Here is a 24,993-nt window from a genome sequence, read left to right on the forward strand (position 1 = left end):
AGAGTCATATTGCACCAAAAAGGTGAATTCTGTTTCGTTCTATAGAACATAGAACATAGAACAGTACAGCACAGAACAGGCCCTTCGGCCCTTGATGTTGTGCCGAGCAATGATCACCCTACTCAAACCCACGTATCCACCCTATACCCGTAACCCAACAACCCCCCCCTTAACCTTACTTTTTTTAGGACACTACGGGCAATTTAGCATGGCCAATCCACCTAACCCGCACATCTTTGGACTGTGGGAGGAAACCGGAGCACCCGGAGGAAACCCACGCACACAAGGGGAGGACGTGCAGACTCCGCACAGACAGTGACCCAGCCGGGAACTGAACCTGGGACCTTGGAGCTGTGAAGCATTTATGCTAACCACCATGCTACCCTCTACAGATGCTGCCAGGCCTGATGTGTTTTTCCAGCCTTTTCTGTTCTTACTTCAGACCTCCAGAATCCGCAGTTTTTTGCTTTGATTTAAGCTCTTCCCCGTGCGTGATCAATATTTCTCCATCAACCCAGCATCATAGAAGCAGATTGTCGGGACATTTTATCTTACCGCTGTTTGTGGGATCTTACTGGGCACAGATTGGCTGCTACTTTACAGAGTTACGTAGCGCCTACAGCACAGAATCTGGCCATTCAGCCCTACTAACACATACTGGTGTTTATGCTCGGCACAAACATCCTCCCTGTTAATATGAATACTAGTGTATGATGGAGGAATAATACAATGGCTTGTCTTTTACCTTCAGCCAGTTTATTCTGCATCCAGCTCAGCCGAGATACAAACTCCTTATGGTTTTGCACGCCAACTGTTCCAGCTGTGTCCATTTATACTGGGCTGGATTCTCCGTTTCTGAGACTAAGTGTTGACGCCAACGGAGAATCCGTGGACTTTTACGGCAGAAAAAAACGGCGCTGCACGTGGATCGATTCCGCTCCCGTTGAGGGGCTAGCACCGGTGCCGCGTGGAACACACTCAATTCCACTGAAAAAAAGGTGCGTGATGCGCCGGGTCCGTGATCGACACTCGGGAGGCTGACAAGCTGCAGCCGCACATACACATTACACTCCCCACACACACTCAGCCCAGTCAAAAAGTTGGCACTGGTTGTTCATGACCCATAAGCAGCGGGTTAGGCCTGTAAAATGCAGTGAGACGTTCAAAATTATGTCGATTCGGTCGGACTGTAAAGTGCGACTGGTACAAAGCCCGACTCCATGTTTCACACGACTGCAGAAAGTTTCCTTCTGAAAGTTACTGGTGGTTATTGATATTCATGGCGCCTGCTGCTTCCAAAATTACACCAATGATACACACTAGAGGTTCTTCACTGAAATGAAAAATGAAATGAAAGTGGCTTATTGTCACGAGTAGGCTTCAATGAAGTTACTGTGAAAAGCCCCTAGTCGCCACATTCCGGCGCCTGTCCGGGGAGGCTGGTACGGGAATCGAACCGTGCTGCTGGCCTGCTTGGTCTGCTTTAAAAGCCAGCGATTTAGCCCAGTGAGCTAAACCAGCTGTAAAACAATTGGAGGAAAACCCTAGGGGATGCGAACGGTGCTATATAAATGCACGTTCTTTCTCCTCCTGCTCGAAGTGGGACACGGGCCTCCACAGTGTGCTGCAATGGTTGTTAAAGGACACTAGGTTCAACCTCAATAATGCACACGCCAATTTCCATCAATGGCTTGAAAATCTCCATCAAGTCTCCAACATAAGATTATAGATATTGTTTGTTTTCTTTAAAAATCTGCTCCTCTTTCTCCGCGCCGATTCCAAAACAACTCTTAGCCAGCCAACCTTCACAGTGCTGATCTGACATGACCTTGCATACAGCTCCTTCGAGTGAATCAATATCTAGGACCTTGAACAAAAGGTGAATGAAGGGGAGAGGATTGGAGGTTAGAAAAAAAACGCAATCAGGCGGCATCGCCCATGAGCATGATATTTTGCTGATGATATCCCTCAGTGAAGTTAAACGACAGGACTACAAAGAGAAGGATTTCTCCCGAAGGCTACTAATTAAAGTTTTCAGCATTAGTGTCAGCTTGAGAGAGAGAGAGAGAGAGGAGAGTGAAATACAAGGTTAGCTTGCAGCATTTTAGTCTGTTGACTCATTGTTTAAATGTACTGCCCGTTGTGGTACCTATTCCCCGGCATTTGCCTCCTTTGCTGCTGAGCACGAATTGGCCTCAGTACCAATAACCAAACACCCTGTCACAATGATTATGTAAGTGTCAACCATCACACCACCAGCGGCAGTTCAACAACCCATCCCCATGTCTGGCTTCCGAGTTCAACGTGAGAGAATCACTGACAGGAAACTGAAACACTTCAGCAATACACTGTCCCCATCAAACACTCCCAGGACAGGTACAGCACAGGGTTAGATACAGAGTAAAGCTCCCTCTACACTGTCCCCATCAAACACTCCCAGGACAGGTACAGCACGGGGTTAGATACAGAGTAAAGCTCCCTCTACACTGTCCCCATCAAACACTCCCAGGACAGGTACAGCACGGGGTTAGATACAGAGTAAAGCTCCCTCTACACTGTCTCCATCAAACACTCCCAGGACATGTACAGCACGGGGTTAGATACAGAGTAAAGCTCCCTCTACACTGTCCCAATCAAACACTCCCAGGACAGGTACAGCACGGGGTTAGATACAGAGTAAAGCTCCCTCTACACTGTCCCCAACAAACACTCCCAGGACAGGTACAGCACGGGTTAGATACAGAGTAAAGCTCCCTCTACACTGTCCCCATCAAACACTCCCAGGACAGGTACAGCACGGGGTTAGATACAGAGTAAAGCTCCCTCTACACTGTCCCCATCAAACACTCCCAGGACAGGTACAGCACGGGGTTAGATACAGAGTAAAGCTTCCTCTACACTGTCCCCATCAAACACTCCCAGGACAGGTACAGCACAGGGTTAGATACAGAGTAAAGCTCCCTCTACACTGTCCCCATCAAACACTCCCAGGACAGGTACAGCACGGGGTTAGATACAGAGTAAAGCTCCCTCTACACTGTCCCCATCAAACACTCCCAGGACAGGTACAGCACGGGTTAGATACAGTGTAAAGCTCCCTCTACACTGTCCCCATCAAACACTCCCAGGCCAGGTACAGCACAGGGTTAGATACAGAGTAAAGCTCCCTCTACACTGTCCCAATCAACCACTCCCAGGACAGGTACAGCACGGGGTTAGATACTGAGTAAAGCTCCCTCTACACTGTCCCCATCAAACACTCCCAGGACAGGTACAGCACGGGGTTAGATACAGAGTAAAGCTCCCTCTACACTGTCCCCATCAAACACTCCCAGGCCAGGTACAGCACGGGGTTAGATACAGAGTAAAGCTCCCTCTACACTGTCCCAATCAAACACTCCCAGGACAGGTACAGCATAGGGTTAGATACAGAGTAAAGCGCCCTCTACACTGTCCCCATCAAACACTCCCAGGACAGGTACAGCATAGGGTTAGATACAGAGTAAAGCGCCCTCTACACTGTCCCCATCAAACACTCACAGGACAGGTACAGCACGGGGTTAGATACAGGGTAAACCTCCGTCTACACTGTCCCATCAAACACTTCCAGGCAACCACCTGCACCTTCCCATTTTCATAGAGATCTACACATTGATACTCCACTTGATTCCAGTGTTACACAATGCCAGGGCTGTCCCCACCAGTACTGTACTCCAGTGTTATACAGTGATAGGCCTGTCCCCAACAGTACTGTTCCCCAGTGTTACACAGTGACTGACGTCTCCCTCACCTGTACTACATCCCAAAGAAATACAGTGACAGACCCGTCCCCACAAGTACTGTGCCCAGTGTTATACAGTGACAGACCCATCCCCACCAGTATTGTACCCCAGTGTTATACAGTGAGAGGCCTGTCCCCAACAGTACTGTTCCCCAGTGTTACACAGTGACTGACGTCTCCCTCACCTGTACTACATCACAAAGAAATACAGTGACAGACCCGTCCCCACAAGTACTGTGCCCAGTGTTATACAGTGACAGACCCGCCCCCACAAGTACTGTACCCCAGTGTTATACAGTGACAGACCTGAATCCACCAGTACTGTGCCCAGTGTTATACAGTGACAGACCCATACCCAGCAGTACTGTACCCCAGTGATATACATTGACAGACCCATACCCAGCAGTACTGTACCCCAGTGATATACATTGACAGACCTGTCCCCACCAGTACTGTACCCCAGTGTTATACACTGACAGACCCATACCCAGCAGTACTGTACCCCAGTGATATACATTGACAGACCTGTCCCCACCAGTACTGTACCCCAGTGTTATACAGTGACAGACCCGTCCCCACCAGTACTGTACCCCAGTGTTATACAGTGACAGACCCGTCCCCACCAGTACTGTACCCCAGTATGATACAGTGACAGACCCAGCCCCACCAGTACTGTACCCCAGTGTTATACAGTGACAGACCCAGCCCCACCAGTACTGTACCCCAGTGTTATACAGTGACAGACCCAGCCCCACCAATACTGTACCACAGTGTTATACACTGACAGACCCGTCCCCACCTGTACTGTACCCCAGTGTTATATAGTGACACACCGATACCCACCAGTACTGTACCCCAGTGTTATACAGTGACAGACCTGTTCCCACCAGTACTGTACCCCAGTGTTATATAGTGACACATCCATTCCCACCAGTATTGTACCCCAGTGATATACAGTGACAGACCCACTCCCACCAGTATTGTACCCCAGTGATATACAGTGACAGACCCACTCCCACCAGTACTGTACCCCAGTGATATACAGTGACAGACCCAGCCCCATCAGTACTGTACCCCAGTGTTATATAGTGACACACCCACTCCCACCAGTACTGTACCCCAGTGTTATACAACGACAGACCTGTGCCCATCAATACCTGGCCTTTGCTTACAGACCTCAAACGCTCTCTCCTAAGCTCTAACCAGGTCTGGATGAACAGACTGTTATAATTCTTCTGTGGAGTGTTTTTAAAACTGGTCAAATTGCCTCTGCTTTAGCTTTAGAGAAGGCCTAGTATTAATGTTACTCTATATAGGTGTGTGTGTTTAACTCCAGACAATCACAAGATCACAGACAACACCTTTTTATCTCTTTATTTTAATATTTGTAATGCGGAGATCAATAGTGTTGTCTGCATAAGACAGCCACGTAGCTCCAATCAATGATCCTATAATGTGTTACATTACAATACCGACCTCGCTGTTTAACCTCCCACATGCCAGTGGGAATTTTGACTGGAACCTGTTAATATTGAGTTTCTGATACTCCCAACATTAGGTCTGTGCCGGGCTGAGACCTGAACATTGAAGCTGTGCTGTTAGAGTCTGCCTGGACACACCCGGGCTGCCTTAGTCCCTGCTCCCCGCACGCACAGCAACATGGATAATGCTATTTACCGCCCTCTCTTTCTGCAGTGGGGCATTCTCCGGAGTCGAGAAGCTCCTGGGTTCAAACCCGGCTTTGCACTGTTAGCTGCTCCCGACCAGGACAGTAGCAGTGATAAGACAATGAACCGCAGCATTTCAGAGCATGTAAGAGGTCGGGGTGAGAAAGGGGTGGTGGGAGAGGGGCTGTAGTATCCCACAAATAGCTTGATTTTCAACCTGACCAAAAGGATTCAATGGTGAGGATAGTATGCATAAACTCATTGAGGAGTGATCTAATTAAGATGTTTAAAATGACTGAGGGAGATGCTCGGGTTGACTGCAAAGAACTATTCGTGCATCACTGAAATGACAGATGTTGTCGAAGCTTTTAACCTTGCACTCATCAGGGCAAACACAAGAATGCCAAATTTCAAACAAGCAGTCACAACAATATATACTACAGGAGAAAAGTTGCTGATTGGTTGACAAGTCGACTCGGATTGGTTGAAGCATTGCCAGAGATAGCAGTGGGTTTTTGCCAACATGGGCTGGTTGATTAGAGACCTAAGACGAACATCCCCAAAGGAAAGTTCTGTTGATGTTATAACCCTACAGGGGGCCCTGGGATCTGCAACCTCAGAGTCCCTGTGGCCTCACCTGAGTCTGATCTACCTAGATGAGGGGGTGGCGGAGTAAACCCCTTTAAATCAGAGACTGCTGGGCCATAAATAACCCAGCCCACACCACCCTTTGGGGAATAAGAGGGGCCAATATATTCGGAAGTAAATCTAACTGCAAAAAAGTGCACCGTTAGACATGGTCCCGTGATTAGGCAGCACGGTAGCATCGTGGATAGCACAATTACTTCACAGCTCCAGGGTCCCAGGTTCGATTCCGGCTTGGGTCACTGTCTGTGCGGAGTCTGCACGTCCTCCCTGTGTGTGCGTGGGTTTCCTCCGGGTGCTCCGGTTTCCTCCCACAGCCCAAAGATGTGCGGGTTAGGTGGATTGGCTAAATTGCTAAATTGCCCGTAGTGTCCTAAAAAAAAGTAAGGGGGGGGGGGGTTGTTAGGTTACGGGTATAGGGTTTGAGTAGGGTGATCATTGCTCGGCACAACATCGAGGGCCGAAGGGCCTGTTCTGTGCTGTACTGTTCAATGTTCTATGTTCTATTCCTGAGTACGCAAATAGGTGGCTAAATAGGTACAATAAAAAACAATATAAGATAATTAGTTGAGCTCATCAAGTTGCTCATTTACACTTCCTTGATGTACATTCATGCACTGATACACGGGATTCTATTCTCTGCAAACAAAAGGAATATGTTCAAGCCGTGCGCACTTTGTGAATTCGCTGGGAGTTTGGAGAGCCTATAGTTCCCCATTGCTTTCTCCAGGGCAACAACTCGGCAGGGTTGACTTGCCAATGAATCAACAGCCTTTTCTCCTGCGGAATAAATTGTCGCCGGTGTTTGACATTTGTCGTTCTTGTGTAATTCGTGCTATTCTGGAGTGGAAAATAAATAGCTTCAGCGGCATATCTTTCTTTACAACAACATTCAGGTTCTGTGATACTGAATGCTATTTTCCCTGTTAGGGGTGGTGGGAGGGAGTGGGGATGGGGAGGGGGGGGGGGGGGGGAGTTCAAGGGGGCATTAGCTTAAAATGGAAGCTCAGCCATTCAGGCTGTTGTCAGGCAACACCACTTCACAAACGGTAATGGAACTCTGGAGTCTCCCTCAAACACTTGTCGAGGCTGAGAGTCAATTGAAAAGTTATAAAGTGTGATCGATAGATTTTTATTAGGTAAGGATTATGGAATACAGGGATGGCATGGCGGCACAGTGGTTAGCACTGCTGCCTCACAGCTCCAGGAACCCGGGTCCAATTCCGGCATCGGCTGACTGTGCGGAATCTGCACGTTCTCCCCCTGTCTGCGTGGGTTTCCTCCGGGTGCTCCGGTTTCCTACCACAGTCCAAAGATGTGCAAGTTAGGTGGATTAGCCGTGCTAAATTGACCCTTAGTGTCCAAAAGGTTAGGTGGGGTTAATGGGTTACGGGAATAGGGTGGAAGCGAGGGCTTAAGTAGGAAGCTCTTTCTAACAGCTGGTGCAGACTCAATGGGTCGAATGACCTCCTTCTGCACTGTAAATTCTATGATTCTAATTGAGCTGGGTAGAAGAAGCCCAGATGCAGATCAACTCAAGTCTTACAGAATAGTGGAACAAACAGGAAGTACAGAATGGTTGCCCCCTGTTGTCAACCCCCGCAGGAAGTAAGTGTGTATGTGGACATTAAGTCATCAGAACAAGATTGGGATTCATGTGAGGCCTTCTCCATTGCCTCCAATGTAAAGGCCAAGGAACTGATCATCAACTTCAGGAAGCGTAGCACGACACACACACGTCTGCATCAATGGCTCTGAAGTAGAGATAGCTTTAAGTTCCTGGTCCACTCATGTTGATGCAACAGTCAAGAAAGACCAATAACGTCTCCACTTCCTCATGAAGCTAAAGAAATTTGGCATGTCTGCATCGACTCTCACAAACGTCTACAGATGTGACATAGAGAGCATCCTATCCGGCTGCATCACAGCCTGGTATGGCAACTGCTCAGCCCAAGATCGCAAGAAAATACAGTGTGCTGACCCAATGCATCACACAAGCTTGCCACCCTCACATTGATTCTGTCCACACCTCCTGCTCCCTCAGGAAGGCAGACAGTGTTATCAGAGACCCCCCCACCCCGCCCACCCAGGCTTTGCCTTCTTCCAGATCCTTCCATCAGGCAGAAGGTACAGAAGTCCGAAGACCCGCACATCCAGACATAGGAACAGCTTCTTCCCCACAGCTACCAGACTCCTCAACGACTCTCCCTTGGGCTGATCACAACTATTCACGATGCCCTATGCTGCTCTTGCTGATGTATTTGCTTTGTTTGGCTCCTTGTTCTGCACTGTAACCAATCACTGTTTGTCGATGTACCACTTGTCAATGTTCTCTGTCGATTATTCTTTTTTTGTCTACTATGTACGTAGTGTGTACGTTCCCCCGGCCGCAGTAAAATACTTTTCACTGTACTTTGATACATGTGACAATAAATCAAATATTTTCCCAATTTCACTGTGGAATACTGTGAAACAGGCATGTCTGTGTGTGTGTGACAAACTTAGTGAAAATGAAGACAGTTAGATTGTAAGGTTTAAATCAATGAAAGGTGCTGGGTGTAAAAGTAAGTATTTGAGGTGGAGATGAGCAAAAGGGAAGATGAAATACCAGCGAACAACATGAATAGAACTTTGCATTAGGAGATAATAGTAATAATAATCTTTATTGTCACAAGTCGGCTTACATTAACACTGCAATGAAGTTACTGTGAAAAGCCCCTAGTCGCCACTCTCAGCTCCTGTTCAGGTACACGGAGGGAGAATTCAGAATGTCCAAATTACCTAACAGCACATCTTTCAGGACTTGTGGGAGGAAACCGGAGCACCCGGAGGAAACCCACGCACACACGGGGAGGATGTGCAGACCCTCCGCACAGACAGTGACCCAAGCCGGGAATTGAACCTGGGACCCTGGCACTGTGAAGCAACAGTGCTAACCACTGGATACGGGGTGAAGTGAAGTTTAGCTGTTGCATTTCAAAAGGAAACTTTACAACTGCCAACGATCATAAATGAATAAAGTATTACTTTTCATTTATGCAAAAGGCTGTAGCGGCGATTCTCCGGCGGCGCCGCGATTCTCCGGCCCGGATGGGCCGAGCGGCCGTCCGAAAAAATCCGAGTCCCACCGGCCTCTGTTCTAACAAGGTCTGGGCCGTCGGGACCTCGGGGCTGAAGGGTCCGGGGGTGGCCTGTGGGGGGGTCCAACCTCGGAGAGGCCCTCCATAGTGGCCTGGCCCACGATCGGGGCCCACTGATCGGCGAGCCGGCCTCTCTGGCTGCAGGCCATATTTTTTACCTTCTGGGAAAGGATTTGGATGGATTTGTTTATTGTCACGTGCGCTGAGGCACAGTGAAAAGTATTGTTCTGCGTGCAGCTCAGGTAGATCAGTCAATACATGAAATGAAAATACATAATAGGGCAAACATAAAATACACAATATACGTAAAATGCACTATGTAAATACATAGACACAGGCATCAGGTGGAGCATACAGGAGTGTCGTACTACTCAGTAGAGAAGATGTGTGAAGAGGGGGCTAGTAGGGGCGTGGCCTCGGAGCGGCGTTGGGAGATCCAGCGCCAAGTAAACGATGCGGCGCGGGGGTGTCCGCGCATGCACAGTTGGGCCAGCAGCAACTAGCGCATGCGCACTGCCCGCCACCCCCGCACCTGCCCCAATGCCGAATGGCGCAGGGATCCAGTAGCCCGCGCGGAAGGAAAGAGGTCTGCAGCCAGAGAGGCCGGCTCGCCGATCGGTGGGCCCCGATCGTGGGCCAGGCCACTACGGAGGGCCTCTCCGGGGTTGGACACCTCCTCCCCCACCACGGGCCGCCCCCGGACCCTTCAACCCCCGAGGTCCCGCCGCCCCAGACCATGTTAGAACGGCACCGGCGGGACTCAGGTTTTTTCGGACGGGCCGCTCGGCCCATCTGGGCCGGAGAATCACGGCGTCGCTGGAGAATCGCCGCTACAGCCTTTTGCGGCGATTCTCTGTACGGCCCGGCACCATTCGCGCGCGGATGTTTTCACAGGGATGGGAGAATCGCGTCCCGGCGTTGGGGTGGCGTGGCGCGATTCGCATGGCTCCACGGCGATTCTCCCACCCGGCCGGGGGGGGGGGGGGGGGGGGTCAGAGAATCCCACCCAATTGATTTAAAGGTGAAAGAGAAAAAAAAGTTATAGTAAAGATTGAAAGCTGTAGGAGTAGAGAGTGGCCACGTGATATCGAGAAGAAAAGTGCTGTGTTTAGAGAGAGCTGCGAAAGAAGCAAAATGGGCAGCGGTCGCCCTCAGAAAAGTGTTTGTTGCAGAAAGTAAAGTTGTTTTACAAGTTTGGATTTCTTTTACTAAGTGAGAAAGAGGTTCCCTGCTCAATAGCAACAGTGGATGCCGTGTGGTAATATTGCTGGGTTTTTCATAGATTAAAAGTGTACAGGGACTGTTGCTTGAAAAGGGGAGTTTCAGTGAGTTTCAGAAACCTTTTGCGAAATGTTTGCAGGACTATGTTCAACTGTACAAATGGCTTAATTCTCTCTTTGTTAATAAATGTTGAATGCAATATTTAAAATTTGCAAAAGCGGGATTGGAATTCCCTTTCTCGTGTCCCCGTGAACATACTGCCTCGTTACAATAGACGATTTGCAAAATCGTTGTAAATGCTTGCCTAAGTTTGACTTTGCCATTTGAGCAGCCCGACAATTGTCACCTCTCACATCGTAACACCGCGGTGAGGTAATCCGCTTGTGCTCAAGGAAATGGGCACTTGGAATAACCGAGAGGGGGCAGAGTACCTCGTAATCGGAGAGATAGATAGGAGAAGATGGCAGTTCAGTGACCAGAATGGGACAACCAGTGATCAGCACATATCACGGTGACCAACATGAGAACGTAAGACGTAGGAGCAAGAGTAGCCACTCAGACCCTCAATCCTGCTCCAACATTCAATGAGATCATGGCTAATCTGATTGTAGCCTCAACTCCCCTTTCCTGTCTGCACCCACCCCACCCTTGCAGACGGTAAATCTGTCCCACTCAGCGTTGAACATATTCAATGATCCAGCCTTCACGGAGACCTGTGGAAAGGAATTGCAAAAACTAAAACACTCAGAGCGAGGAAATTCTTCCTCGTCTCCATCTGAAATGGCAGACCCCCCTCCCCTTTTTAAAAAAACTGTGTCCCCAGTGTGTGTGTGTGTGTGTGTAACAGGACTGAATGTCCCAGCACTGACTGGGTATGTTGTCATGAATTTGCCTGGCAACTGCATTAAAACGAAGTGAACAAACATTTGGATTCAAGATGTGCAGCAACAGGTAAAAGTCTGCCTAAAGACAGCAGTAGACAGTATTCAAAGGTGCAATTGATATGCGCTTTTCACAATAATGAGATTAGAAGGCAATTGAGACAACTTTACTTTCGGCAACAAACACTTTTCTGAGGGTGACTGCTGCCCATTTTGCTTCTTTCGCAGCTCTCTCTAAACACAGCACTTTTCTTCTCGATATCACGTGGCCACTCTCTACTCCTACAGCTTTCAATCTTTAATATAACTTTTTTTTCTCTTTCATCTTTAAATAATAGCTTATGAGGAGAAACAGTTAATAGACTGTTGGAAAGGTCAATAAGGCAGACATATGTTAATGCAAAGTCAAGAACGTTGATCAGGGCAGACAGCTGAATACACAGAAGACATAATCAAAGAGGAACAAAGATATAATTGGCCGGGCGATCAGAAGTTGGGGAGGCAGTTAACACCCAGCAGTCTCAGAAAGCAGATAGGCCAGTTTCCAGCCACTAAGCCTGAAAGCTAGTTTTTCAGCTCGCAGCCGAGAAGCCAGTTTTACATCAAACAGGCCTCTAAATCTTAGAGGGAAGGCAGTGCAGAAACCGTTCGCAATGGCAGTTTTAAATGTCATCACTGGACCAGGAAAACGACGTCTCCCAGACTGGAGTATCATCCCTGTATTGTGCAGTAACTATAAGCTGGTTAATTAATTTGGATGTTGTTTCAGGAGCCGGGCATGTTGACGGAGTTCAGGTATCATAGATAGATTTTGGAACAAAGGGCCCGTTCTATATAAACTGTGTGTGTGTGTGTTCAGTAATTCATACATCTCAAATGAAATGAAAATGAAAATTGCTTATTGTCACAAGTAGGCTTCAAATGAAGTTACTGTGAAAAGCCCCTAGTCGCCACATTCCGGCGCTTGTTCGGGGAGGCCGGTACGGGAATTGAACCATGCTGCTGGCCCGCCTTGGTCTGCTTTCAAAGCCAGCGATTTAGCCCAGTGTGCTAAACCAGCCCCAATTGCGTGAGAGTAGAGTAGTTCTATTTGTATGTATTTGTCTTTACTTTCATAAACAGTCTTTACTAACTGTTACACGACGGTTTGGATGCTTGTTCCCAAAGCAAAACCATACAGCAGCATGAACCAGTGTTCCAGGTTGGGATACCCTCATAGATAACATCAGCGTGCTTCGTGACAGAGAACTGGGGGCTCGTTCGGGATCGTAAAAAGCTCAACTGCCTGGGTGCATCGGATTTTGACTGTTGAACGTAAAAAGAGGGAGAAACACGAGGAATCAAGTCAGAATATGTTAGACTTAGTAAGAAGGCTGCAGAAAATGGCTTTTGTGCTCGCTTGATCTTGTCTGGGCATAAACAATGTAATGGGAGCAAGTTTGAAAAGAACAAATTGCGGGAATTGACACATCAATTGGAAGCAGTCTTATCGACAGGAGCTAAGAAGGCTTAGATAATTGAAAGCCGTGCCACACATTTGAATATTTATCAGAGGGGTTTGCTGGGCCCAAGGTTTAGAGAAGTGAGGATTTTGAATTAGTAAAGCTTCAATTACAAAGAGACTTGAAAATGAGGAGATGCAGGAAAAAGAGAGAGTGGACAGAACATTCCAACGGGAAGGTGAAGAGAGAAAAGGGAAATGGACAAAGCCACGAAAGGGGGAGCGGGGGGGGAAAGTGAGGGAGGGAGAGAGCGAGAGAGAGAAAGAGAGAGAGCGAGATTGAGTGCTAGAGCGAGAGAGGGAAAACTTTGACACCGACACATTATGTATTTAATCAGCAGAGAGAGATGGTGGGCGGGATTCTCCGACCCCCCCCCCCGTCGGGTCGGAGAATCGCCGGGCCGGGGGGGGGGGGGCGTGAATCCCGCCCCCGCCGAATTCTCCGGCACCGGAGACTCGGCGGGGGCAGGAATTGCGCCGCGCCAGTCGGCGGCCGCTCGCAATGGCCCCCCCGGCGATTATCCGGCCCGTGATGGGCCGAAGTCCCGCTGGTTCTTTGCCAGTCCTGCCAGCGTAGATTAGACTCGGTCCCTTACCGACGGGACCTGGCGGCGTGGGCGGGCTCTGGGCTCCTGGGGGGGTGGGGGGGGGGGGGGGGAGAGAGAGGGGGGTAGGAGGGGGGGGCGCCGGGGGTGCCCCCACGGTGGCCTGGCTCGTGATCGGGGCCCACCGATCCGCGGGCGGGCCTGTGCCGTGGGGGCACTCTTTTCCTGCGCATCGGCCGTGTGTAACAGGACCGTGTGTCTCAGCACTGACTGTGTGTGTGTGTGTAACAGGACTGTGTGTCTCAGCACTGACTGTGTGTGTGTGTGTGTGTGTGTGTGTAACAGGACTGTGTGTCTCAGCACTGACTGTGTGTGTGTGTGTAACAGGACTGTGTGTCTCAGCACTGACTGTGTGTGTGTGTGTGTGTGTGTGTGTGTAACAGGACCGTGTGTCTCAGCACTGACTGTGTGTGTGTGTGTAACAGGACTGTGTGTCTCAGCACTAACTGTGTGTGTGTGTGTAACAGGACTGTGTGTCTCAGCACTGACTGTGTGTGTGTGTGTAACAGGACTGTGCGTCCAGCACTGACCCGGTGTGTGTGTGTGTAACAGGACTGTGCGTCCAGCACTGACCGTGTGTGTAACAGGACTGTGCGTCCAGCACTGACTGTGTGTGTGTGTGTAACAGGACTGTGTGTCCCAGCACTGACCGTGTGTGTAACAGGACTGTGTGTCTCAGCACTGACTGTGTGTGTGTGTAACAGGACTGTGTGTCCCAGCACTGACTGTGTGTGTATGTGTGTGTGTAACAGGACTGTGTGACCCAGCACTGACTGTGTGTGTGTGTACAGGATTGTGTGTTCGAGCACTGACTGTGTGTGTGTATAACAGGATTGTGTGTTCGAGCACTGACTGCGTGTGTGTGTGTAACAGGACTGTGTCTCAGCGCTGACTGCGTGTGTGTGTGTAACAGGACTGAGTGTCCCAGCACTGACTGTGTGTGTGTGTGTGTGTGTAACAGGACTGTGTGTCTCAGCGCTGACTGCGTGTGTGTGTGTAACAGGACTGTGTGTCTCAGCACTGACTGTGTATGTGTGTGTGTGTAACAGGACTGAGAGTCTCAGCACTGACTGTGTGTGTGTGTGTGTGTAACAGGACTGTGTGTCTCAGCACTGACTGTGTGTGTGTGTGTGTAACAGGACCGTGTGACTCAGCACTGACTGTGTGTGTGTGTGTGTGTGTGTAACAGGACTGAGTGTCTCAGCACTGACTGTGTGTGTGTGTGTGTGTGTGTGTGTGTAACAGGACTGAGTGTCTCAGCACTGACTGTGTGTGTGTGTAACAGGGCTGTGTCTCAGCACTGACTGTGTGTGTGTGTAACAGGACTGTGTGTCTCAGCACTGACTGTGTGTGTGTGTAACAGGACTGTGTGTCTCAGCGCTGACTGTGTGTGTAACAGGACTGAGTGTCTCAGCACTGACTGTGTGTGTGTGTAACAGGACTGTGTGTCTCAGCACTGACTGTGTGTGTGTATAACAGGACTGTGTGTCTCAGCACTGACTGTGTGTGTGTGTGTGTGTGTGTGTGTAACAGGACTGTGTGTCTCAGCACTGACTGTGTGTGTGTGTGTAACAGGACTGAGTGTCTCAGCACTGACTGTGTGTGTGTGTAACAGGACTGAGTGTCTCAGCACTGACTGTGTGTGTGTGTGTAACAGGACTGAGTGTCTCAGCACTGACTGTGTGTGTGTGTGTGTAACAGGATCGTGTTTCCCAAAGCTGAATGTGTTTGTTTTTAAAGAGATGGTAAGAAAATTGAGTGATTAAAACAGTCGCCTGTGATTTGAAAATTCTTTCACAGAATGAGACACACAGTTGGAATCCAGACGTCATGCTGAAGGCCAAGGTTAACTCAACCTTCTGATACAGCAGTGATAATTCAGCTTGTGAGCTGATGAAAGTTGACATGTTTGCCGGCTCTGAGACAGCAGCAAGCATTGCAAAATCTCCTTCCTCTTATCAGCAAGTCCTTCTGACCTCAGCTGACCTGCAGTAGTCAAGAAGGTGAAGGAAAACTCCCTTCCTGTAATCATTCTTTAACTCACTTCAAAATAACAGTCGAAGGATACAACAATTTACTCATCTACAGACCAGATATTAATGTCTGAGCAGAAGGGTATCTGTGTGGGCAATAAAACTCCCTTCCATTGTCAGCACCCTCTGCCACCGAGAAACAGGCCCAAGAGAGCTACACATGCGGTTGAACAGAAAGTAAACCTGATACTATGTCCCAATCTAAATGAGGTTACATACAGAGTAAAGCTCCCCATACACTGTCCCCATCAAACACTCCCAGGACAGGTACAGCACGGGGTTAGATACAGAGTAAAGCTCCCCATACACTGTCCCCATCAAACACTCCCAGGACAGGTACAGCACGGGCTTAGATACAGAGTTAAGCTCCCCATACACTGTCTCCATCAATCACTCCCAGGACAGGTACAGCACAGGCTTAGATACAGAGTAAAGCTCCCTCTACACTCTCCCCATCAAACACTCCCAGGACAGGCACAGCACGGGGTTAGATACAGAGTAAAGCTCCCTCTACACTGTCCCCATCAAACACTCCCAGGACAGGTACAGCACGGGGTTAGATACAGAGTAAAGCTCCCTCTATACTGTCCCCATCAAACACTCCCAGGACAGGTACAGCACGGGGTTAGATACAGAGTAAAGCTCCCTCTACACTGTCCCCATCAAACACTCCTAGGACAGGTACAGCACGGGGTTAGATACAGAGTAAAGCTCCCTCTACACTGTCCCCATCAAACACTCCCAGGACAGGTACAGCATAGGGTTAGATACAGAGTAAAGCTCCCTCTGCACTGTCCCCATGAAACACTCCCAGGACAGGTACAGCACAGGGTTAGATACAGGGTAAAGCTCCCTCCATACTGTCCCCATCAAACACTCCCAGGACAGGTACAGCATGGGGTTAGATACAGAGTAAAGCTCCCTCTACACTGTCCCCATCAAACACTCCCAGGACAGGTACAGCACGGTGTTAGATACAGAGTAAAGCTCCCTCTACACTGTCCCCATCAAACACTCCCAGGACAGATACAGCATGGGGTTAGATACAGTGTAAAGCTCCCTCTACACTGTCCCCATCAAACACTCCCAGGACAGGTACAGCACGGGGTGAGATACAGAGTAAAACTCCCTCTACACTGTCCCCATCAAACACTCCCAGGACAGGTACAGCACGGGGTTAGATACAGAGTAAAGCTCCCTCTACACTGTCCTCATCAAACACTCCCAGGACAGGTACAGCACGGGGTTAGATACAGAGTGAATCTCCCTGTACACTGTCCCCATCAAACACTCCCAGGACAGGTACAGCACGGGTGTGAGATACAGAGTAAAGCTCCTTCTACACTGTCCCCATCAAATACTCCCAGGACACGTACAGCACGGTGTTAGATACAGAGTAAAGCTCCCTCTACACTGTCCCAATCAAACACTCCCAGGACAGGTACAGCACGGGGTGAGATACAGAGTAAAGCTCCCTCTACACTGTCCCCATCAAACACTCCCAGGACAGGTACAGCACGGTGTTAGATACAGAGTGAATCTCCCTCTACAACGTCCCAATCAAACACTCACAGTATAGGTATAGAAGAGGGTTGGACACAGATTTCCCTTCACACTCCGGTAAGCTGCAGATTGAGTACATCTCGTACCCACTCTCTGGCCTCCACGTTGAGGTGCGATCAGATACTGAACATCCAAACCAACTGAACACCCACTTGTGAATGTCAACCTGTTTCCTCTTTGAACTCTGACTTCTAGCACACAACGGTGACCTTTATCTTGTCATGGTGTAAAGCCAGATATCTGAGGAGTTTGAGGCAGATACTAGCTTTCCTCTCGTGTCCATAATCCAAACAACGTGTAGCTGCTCAGTATTAGGACTTTTGTAATTTTGTGGTGACTATTCTTTTGTTGTTTTTTTTGGACTTTTGATAAGCCTTTACTTAAAACAAAGGAGTGGGTTATTGGTTGTCTGAGCATCACACTGTAGGAAGGATGTTAAGGATTTGATGAGGGTGCAGAGGAGATTGAGAACAGTTACAGGCATGAGACTTCATTCATGTCAAGAGAGTGGAGAAGCCTGGAGTTAAGGGAGATTAATAGACATCTTCAAATTAATAGGGGGCTTTAATTGAATAAATACCATAATGCCATAAGACATAGGAGCAGATGTAGGCCACTCGGCCCATCGAGTCTGCTCCGCCATTCAATCATGGCTGATATGTTCTCATCCCCTTCCCCTCCTTTCTCCCCATAACCCCTGATCCCGTTATTAATCAAGAATCTATCTATCTCTGTTTTAAAGGCACTCAGTGATCTGACCTCCACAGCCTTCTGCAGCAAAGAGTTTCGCAGATTCACCACCCTCATCCTTCTAAATTCCAACAAGTACAGACCCAGAGTCCTCAAACGCTACAGACAAACTTATTCCAGTGGCAGGGTGGTCGGTAACCAGAAGGAATTGATTTAAGAAAGGTAGCAACTGGGAAAAGATAAGAAACGCCATGAATAACGTGCTGCCTGAATTGAAGCAAATTCAACCGAAACGTTCAACGAGGGAATTGAAGAGCAACAATTTTCAAGACAATATAAAGAACAGTGGGAAAATGGAACTGATTGGATAGCTCTCTCAAATGACACAATGGGCCGAATGGCATCCTGTGCTGTCTAGCTCTATGGACAGGATTGAATGCTGGAGGCTCTCGCCCATTGGCTGGAGGGTCACCTGGAGCCCCCTTATTGTCTCTGCTGGCGAAGGTCTGCTGCAATCTAGTATCGATCAGGAATTTAACAGGCCAGTGCCGAGCCTCTTCCGGGATTTATGACTCCGGGGGATAAAATCCCACCCGCTGAAAGCTGCCAGCCAATCGGAGGCCGGGAGCTGCCCATTGCCCGTGTGCGCCACAGGGAGAGGTGGCAGCTTCCGGCACAGCACCCACTGGAGGCCTGAGGTTGACGAGGATCAAACCACAGGTGAACGGAGGGCGAGATGTGAATTACAGGGAGACGGGATGGCGGGCTGAGGGGAGTAGGGAAATCAGAAGGGCAGGGCGTGACTCTCAGTGACACCCCCCCCCCCCCCCCCCCCCCCCCCGCAACCCCCTCCCCTTCCTGGTGTGAGTTCTCTTGATCAGGTACTTCAGATCTTTCACTTCACACCTGCTTTGTGAAGACGCCATGAAATGCAAAACAATTAATGACACACTTTGGACTGTCATAGAATAGAATAGAATAGAACAGTACAGCACAGAACAGGCCCTTCGGCCCTCGATGTTGTGCCGAGCAATGATCACCCTACTCAAACCCACGTATCCACCCTATACCCGTAACCCAACAACCACTCCCCCCCCACCTTACTTTTTAGGACACTACGGGCAATTTAGCATGGCCAATCCACCTAACCCGCACATCTTTGGACTGTGGGAGGAAACCGGAGCACCCGGAGGAAACCCACGCACACACGGGGAGGATGTGCAGACTCCGCACAGACAGTGACCCAGCCGGGAATCGAACCTGGGACCCTGGAGCTGTGAAGCATTTATGCTAACCACCATGCTACCGTGCTGCCCGTCATGTGAGAGTACCTTTAATAAATGGGTGTTTATAAATGGGTGTGTATATAAATATCTGTCGTGAGAGTACCTTTAAAAAAATGGTGTTTATTACTGCAGTGATGTCAGAAAGTGGGTGGAGCTGGGCTGTCTGTCAGCTTTTTACTTTCGCTTTAGGCTTTTTGTTGCAGGGTGGGTTCGGTTTCATTTTAGTTTTGGAGAAGCTGCAGTCACAGCAGGATGTGTGTGAATCTCTGCAAGCTCATGAACATCCATTTGCTGATTTCAACATGGTAACTGTTCTGTGAAGTTAAGCCTGATGTTAGGGGCTGGTTTAGCTCACTCAGCTAAATCGCTGGCTTTTAAAGCAGGCCAGCAGCACAGTTCGATTCCTGTACCAGCCTCCCCGGACAGGCGCTGGAATATGGCGACTAGGGGCTTTTCACAGTAACTTCCTTGAAGCCTACTCATGACAATAAGCGATTTTCATTTTTTTTTTCATGTCTTTCTGTTAAAAGGTGTTTTTAAGTCGTATGGATGTTAAAAGGAAAGCTTAAAGGATTACTTAGTGTATTCTTTGGAGGTTGTATTTGAATTGCTGGTTGCTGAGATATTCACTATGTTTTAAAAAGGCTAACTTGAGTTCATAGAATAAACATTGTTTTGCTTTCAAAAATACTTTTCCGTTTCTGCTGTACCAGAGTGGGCCGTGTGCTCCCCATACCACAATCTATTAAAACGTGTGGGTCAGGTGAACGCCATGATACACTTTGGGGTCCTCTAAACCCTGGCCCATAACAGGACAGATAGCCAATGGCAACTAACAGTAACGTTGAGAGTTGGATCATTGACAGAGGGATTTGAACTCACCTTCACTAGCTGATTAGTAGCACAACTGACATACGTAACAGTAACATCCCTCAAACTGGATTATGATCCCAGACCCCCAACAGTGGCTAGGATGATGGACTGAAACCCCAATATTTTTTGGTTTATTTCTAAGACTTGAGGGAGAATGATTTGATCCAGGTGTGATCGCATAAAGAATAGGGCTATGGTATTTCTACAGATTATTACTCTTTTATAATTATCCTGATATGAGAAAGTTGTGGATTCCATTTCAGGCAGATCAGAATTCACCTCTTATCTCTCCCAATACTTCTCCAAAATTACTCACGGCCTCTCTGCTTTCTTGGGCTCCACCCAGCAATGATTTCATCTCCCCAAGCTGCAAAACAAATTATGTCGGCAGGTTGCAAAAGCATATTAACTCCCCAGGGACCTCCCCAGTCAAACCACACTCCTCTGGTCGATTTTACCTGCTGTTTCCCAGAAGCAAAACAAAATCCTTTCAAAAAACATGACCACAGCGGTCAAACGCACTCTAAACCTAGGCTTCTAACCCTTAAATTGTCCCAAACATTTAGAAGCCAATATCCCATTTGTCACACTTGGTTAGCACCAAACTCAACAAGGGGACTGTTTCCTTCAAAAAATAGACGCACAGCCTGATCGAAGGATTAATGGATAAAGACTCTGGGTCTGAACTGCCAGGGGCTGATCCAGGAAGCACCTCCAATCACTGTAAGTGAGCGAGGAGGAGAATGGCGGTTTAGGGGAAGTGAGGAAGGGGGAAGGTGAGTACAGTAGGAGGGGAAGGTGGAAGGAGGAAGGAGGGAAGGGGTGGAGGGGCAGAGACTGAAGGAGGATCAACTGGCGAAGAGGGAGGAAAGGGAACGGGGGCACGAGTAGGAAGAGTGTGGAGGGACAAGCTGGATGATACAGTGAAGTGGAGAGAGGGGCAAGGTGGTGGGAGAGAAATAGAGTAACAGAGGGAGGAGAAGAAAAAGAGGGGAGGAAGGGAGAGGAACAACTGGGAGGATTCAGTCCTCTGCGTACACCGGACGTAGTATGAGGAAAGAATTGGGATTAAGGCAGCACTAATTGTGTTGTGCTACTAATGGGCAGCATGGTAGCATTGTGGATAGCACAATTGCTTCACAGTTCCAGGGTCCCAGGTTCGATTCCGGCTTGGGTCACTGTCTGTGCGGAGTCTGCACATCCTCCCCGTGTGTGCGTGGGTTTCCTCCGGGTGCTCCGGTTTCCTCCCACAGTCCAAAGATGTGCAGGTTAGGTGGATTGGCCGTGATAAATTGCCCTTAGTGTCCAAAATTGCCCTTAGTGTTGGGTGGGGTTACTGGGTTATGGGGATAGGGTGGAGGTGTTGACCTTGGGTAGGGTGCTCTTTCCAAGAGCCGGTGCAGACTCGATGGGCCGAATGGCCTCCTTCAGCACTGTAAATTCTATGACATCCATGACAAGGCGATACCTAATTCCAATATCTACAACACCCCCTGTCTCCCTATCCAATTTATTGTCCCCCCTCCTCCCTCCTCTCCCATACCCCTTTCTCTGCCCATGCCCCACCCCGTAACCGGCCCTCTCCCGTCCCTCCCTCCCTCCCAGATTAAGTGGTTCGGTGCAGACTCGATGGGCCGAATGGCCTCTTTCTGCACTGTATGTTCTATGTCTATGTGCACAACCAGAGAAGCGTCACTTGGGTTGGACTCTGGAGAGTCCCAGTGAGCCAGAAATCAGTGTGACTCAGCTTCTCTGGGCTGGGAGTGGAGAGCGCGGATTGGCACCGACAGAAAGAACCATTAAACAAAAATTTAATGTGGTACTGAATTATTGTCCAATAAATCACAGACTTGTCCAGCTCGTACAAACACTGCCGGTAGGAGGTTTGATTCACTGAGATTTTACTGATCAAGGTCAGGGTCATAGATGAGCCGCACGATTAGTGAACAGACAAACACAACAGCTGGCACTAATTTACAGTTCGAGACCTCAAGGCGGAACCTGGGAATCGGCTCCTCGTCTTTCTTTGAAGGCCGCCTTGAATTCAGAGAGCAGCCAATCACATTGCTCGCAAACACCCCGAAGACCGTGTCAGCCGTGGGTCAGTGGGTAACCCTCTCTTTCGTGCGAGAGGCCACGCTGTGGCCCCCTCTACCTGTCACAGATGAATATAAACGGACAAGCAGCCCACATTTTGGAGGACAGTAAAGGAGGTTTCCCCCTCCTCTCTCCTCACTGGTCCTGGCCAATATTATCATGCAGTTTTTGGCGGGATCTTGCTGTGCTCAATTTAGCTGCCCCATTATCTACATTGCAGCCGTGCCCGAGACTCAATCAACTGTAAAATGCTTGGTGCTGCCCTGATTTTGGGGTGCGTGACAAGCACAGCAAGATCCCATAGCCAGCAGTTAAGCTTCTGATGGCTGTTGGGTCTCCAGTAAAGCGGCAAATGCGCACACCTGGACAAGTCATGGCGTCAGCCTCACCTGGAAGCTGCTGCCTCTCAGTAGTGCGGCGCTCCCTCAGTACTGCACTGGGAGTGTGGAGTACGTGCTCGTGTCCATGGAGTGGGCCGTGGACAGGGCCGGGCGGCGAAGAAGACGAGGGCCTGACAACAGAACATTAAAACGAGTAAGAATTTGTGCTCTACACCCACTCATCTGCAATTATGCAGAATTTGGCAGCAAAGAAACAGGCCATTCAGCCCATTTAATGAAATGAAAATGGCTTATTGTCACAAGTCGGCTTCAAATGGAGTTACTGTGAAAAGCCCCTAGTCGCCACATTCCGGCGCCTGTTCGGGGAGGCTGGTACGGGAATTGAAGCGTGCTGCTGGCCTGCCTCGGTCTGCTTTCAAAGCCAGCTCTTTAGCCCTGTGTGCTAAACTAGCCCCGAAATGGGTTGAAACGGTTTATTCTGATGTTAATGCTCCAAGGGATACTCCTCCAACCTCAACCCATCAGTTTATCAATTTCCAGCTTTCGCCTGAACACTACAGTACTATTTACTTCAAGTAAAGGCAAAATACTGTGGATGCCAGAGAAATAAAAACAGAGAGAGCTGGAATATCGAGCTCAAAGCAGTAACTCAGTTTCTCTCTCCTCAGATGCTGCCAGACCTGCTGATTTTTTTTTCCAGAACGTTCTGATTCTATTCACCTGAAACACCCGCTGTGTACAAACTCCACACAGACAGTCGCCAAGGCTGGAATTCAACCCGGGTCCCTGGCGCTGTGAGGCAGCAGTGCCAACCACTGTGCCATCCCGCCGCCCAAATTCACAGCCCCCTGAGTTCCCCAACTAATCATTGATATGAAGTATATGAAACCGCAAGTAATAAATCATATAACCCCTGCCTTTATGGCCCAGTGGGGGAAGAAAGATTTCCTATTAGTAATAAATGACCAAAAGATCAAAACCTTCTTTTTTTGAGCTGCAGGTTGCCATCTCAAGAGGCTCTTTGTACCAGCGGCCTAGTTTGTAACCTCGGAGTGAGTGAGATGAGGGCAGAGGGGCAAGATGGAGGATGGTTCTGTGTTCAAAACACACACGGAGAAGCTACCAGGTTGTCCGTCGCGACTCAGTCAGTAATATTCTTGCCTCTCGAGTTACAATTTTGAGGGTTCAAATCCCAGTCCAAAGACTCGAGTACAAAATCCAGGACGGCTCACAGAGACAGCGCTGCAGGAGGGCTGTGCTACAAGAGTGTCATGAAACTCCATTTGCCCTCTCAGGTGACTGCGAAAGATTCCATGGTACTAATTTGGAGGACAGCAGGGGAGGCCTCCCTGATCTCTTTGGGATGGCTTAAGCGCTAAATGAATGCAAGTTGTCTTTGTGACAGTATCGCTGGCGACTGAGGGACTCCAGGGCCTGATGTAAAGATGAAACCAGTGACTAGGATGTACTGAAACACAAATGATTGACCCTCCGATTTCCCAGCAGGACTAATGGAAAGATTTGAAAATTCTCGTCCTCCCACGGTCTCATCTCTGTTCACCTTTGCCATCATCTCCGGTTCTACAACCTTCTGAAATTGCTGTAATTCTGGTCTCTTGACCACAGGCGGACTTACACTTTTGGGGGTATCGTGCTCTCCCTCTTTGCAGAGACCCCATATCACACCCCGCCTCGGATATCGTGGAGGCCTGCCCCAATAACGTCAAGTCCCACCCACAATGATGTCTCTGCTCCTGCTCAAATGACCGGGCCTCGAGCCTCGGTGACCGCGTGTGCTCCTGGCTGGCTGACTTGACTGGCTGCTGCTGCTAGCTGTGGACTCCTCTATAGCGGAGAGGCCAAACGCAGACTGGGTGATCGCTTTGCTGAGCACCTTCGGTCTGTGTGCCTTCAGGACCTTGACTTTCCCGTTGCTTACCATTTTAACACAGGACCCTGCTCCCAGGCCTGTCCTTGGCCTGCTGCAATGTTCATAGAATCACAGAATTTACAGTGCAGAAGGAAGCCATTCGGCCCATCGAGTCTGCACCGGCCCTTACAAAGAGCACCCTACTCAAGCCCACATCTCTACCCTATCCCCGTAACCCAGCAACCCCCACTTAACCTTTTTGGACACTAGGGGCAATTTAGCATGGCCAATCCACCTAACCCACACATCTTTGGACTGTGGGAGGAAACCGGAGCACCCGGACGAAACCCACGCAGACACGGGGGAGAACGTGCAGACTCCACACAGACAGTGACCCAAGCCGGGAATTGGGTCACTGGAGCTGTGAGGCAACTGTGCTAACCACTATGCTACCGTGCTGTCCACTGTTCCAGTGAAGCTCAACGCAAACTAGAGAAACAGCATCTCATCTTCTGGTTAGGCACGCGACAGCCTTCCGGTCTCAACGTCGAATTCAGCAATTTCAGCTGATTAGCCATACCCCACCTCAACCCATTTGTTTTCATCCCATTTCATTTTAACTGTTTTTAACCATTTCTTTCTCTCTTGTCATAGAACATAGAACAGTACAGCACAGAACAGGCCCTTCGGCCCTCGATGTTGTGCCGAGCAATGATCACCCTACTTAAACCCACATACCCGTAACCCAACAATCCCCCCATTAACCTTACACTACGGGCAATTTAGCATGGCCAATCCA

General features: G+C 49.1%; 1 protein-coding gene across 4 annotated transcripts in view; it reads right to left on the reverse strand.

Moving 5' to 3' along the window:
- nrip1a (nuclear receptor interacting protein 1a) overlaps positions 1 to 24,993 on the reverse strand; it is a 115,982-nt gene that overhangs the window by 16,643 nt on the left and 74,346 nt on the right. The window contains exon 2 of one of the 4 annotated variants that reach the window (XM_038801369.1): positions 22,373 to 22,494. The exons of 2 other annotated variants lie outside the window; for them this stretch is intronic. The gene's annotated coding sequence lies outside the window, so the exon portion shown is untranslated. Of the gene's footprint in view, positions 1 to 20,202; positions 20,226 to 22,372; positions 22,495 to 24,993 lie in introns of those variants that run through there. One more of the 4 variants, XM_038801370.1, reaches the window with a different exon arrangement.

The sequence above is a fragment of the Scyliorhinus canicula genome, chromosome 7, assembly GCF_902713615.1.
Source record: "Scyliorhinus canicula chromosome 7, sScyCan1.1, whole genome shotgun sequence".
NCBI lineage: Eukaryota > Metazoa > Chordata > Chondrichthyes > Carcharhiniformes > Scyliorhinidae > Scyliorhinus > Scyliorhinus canicula.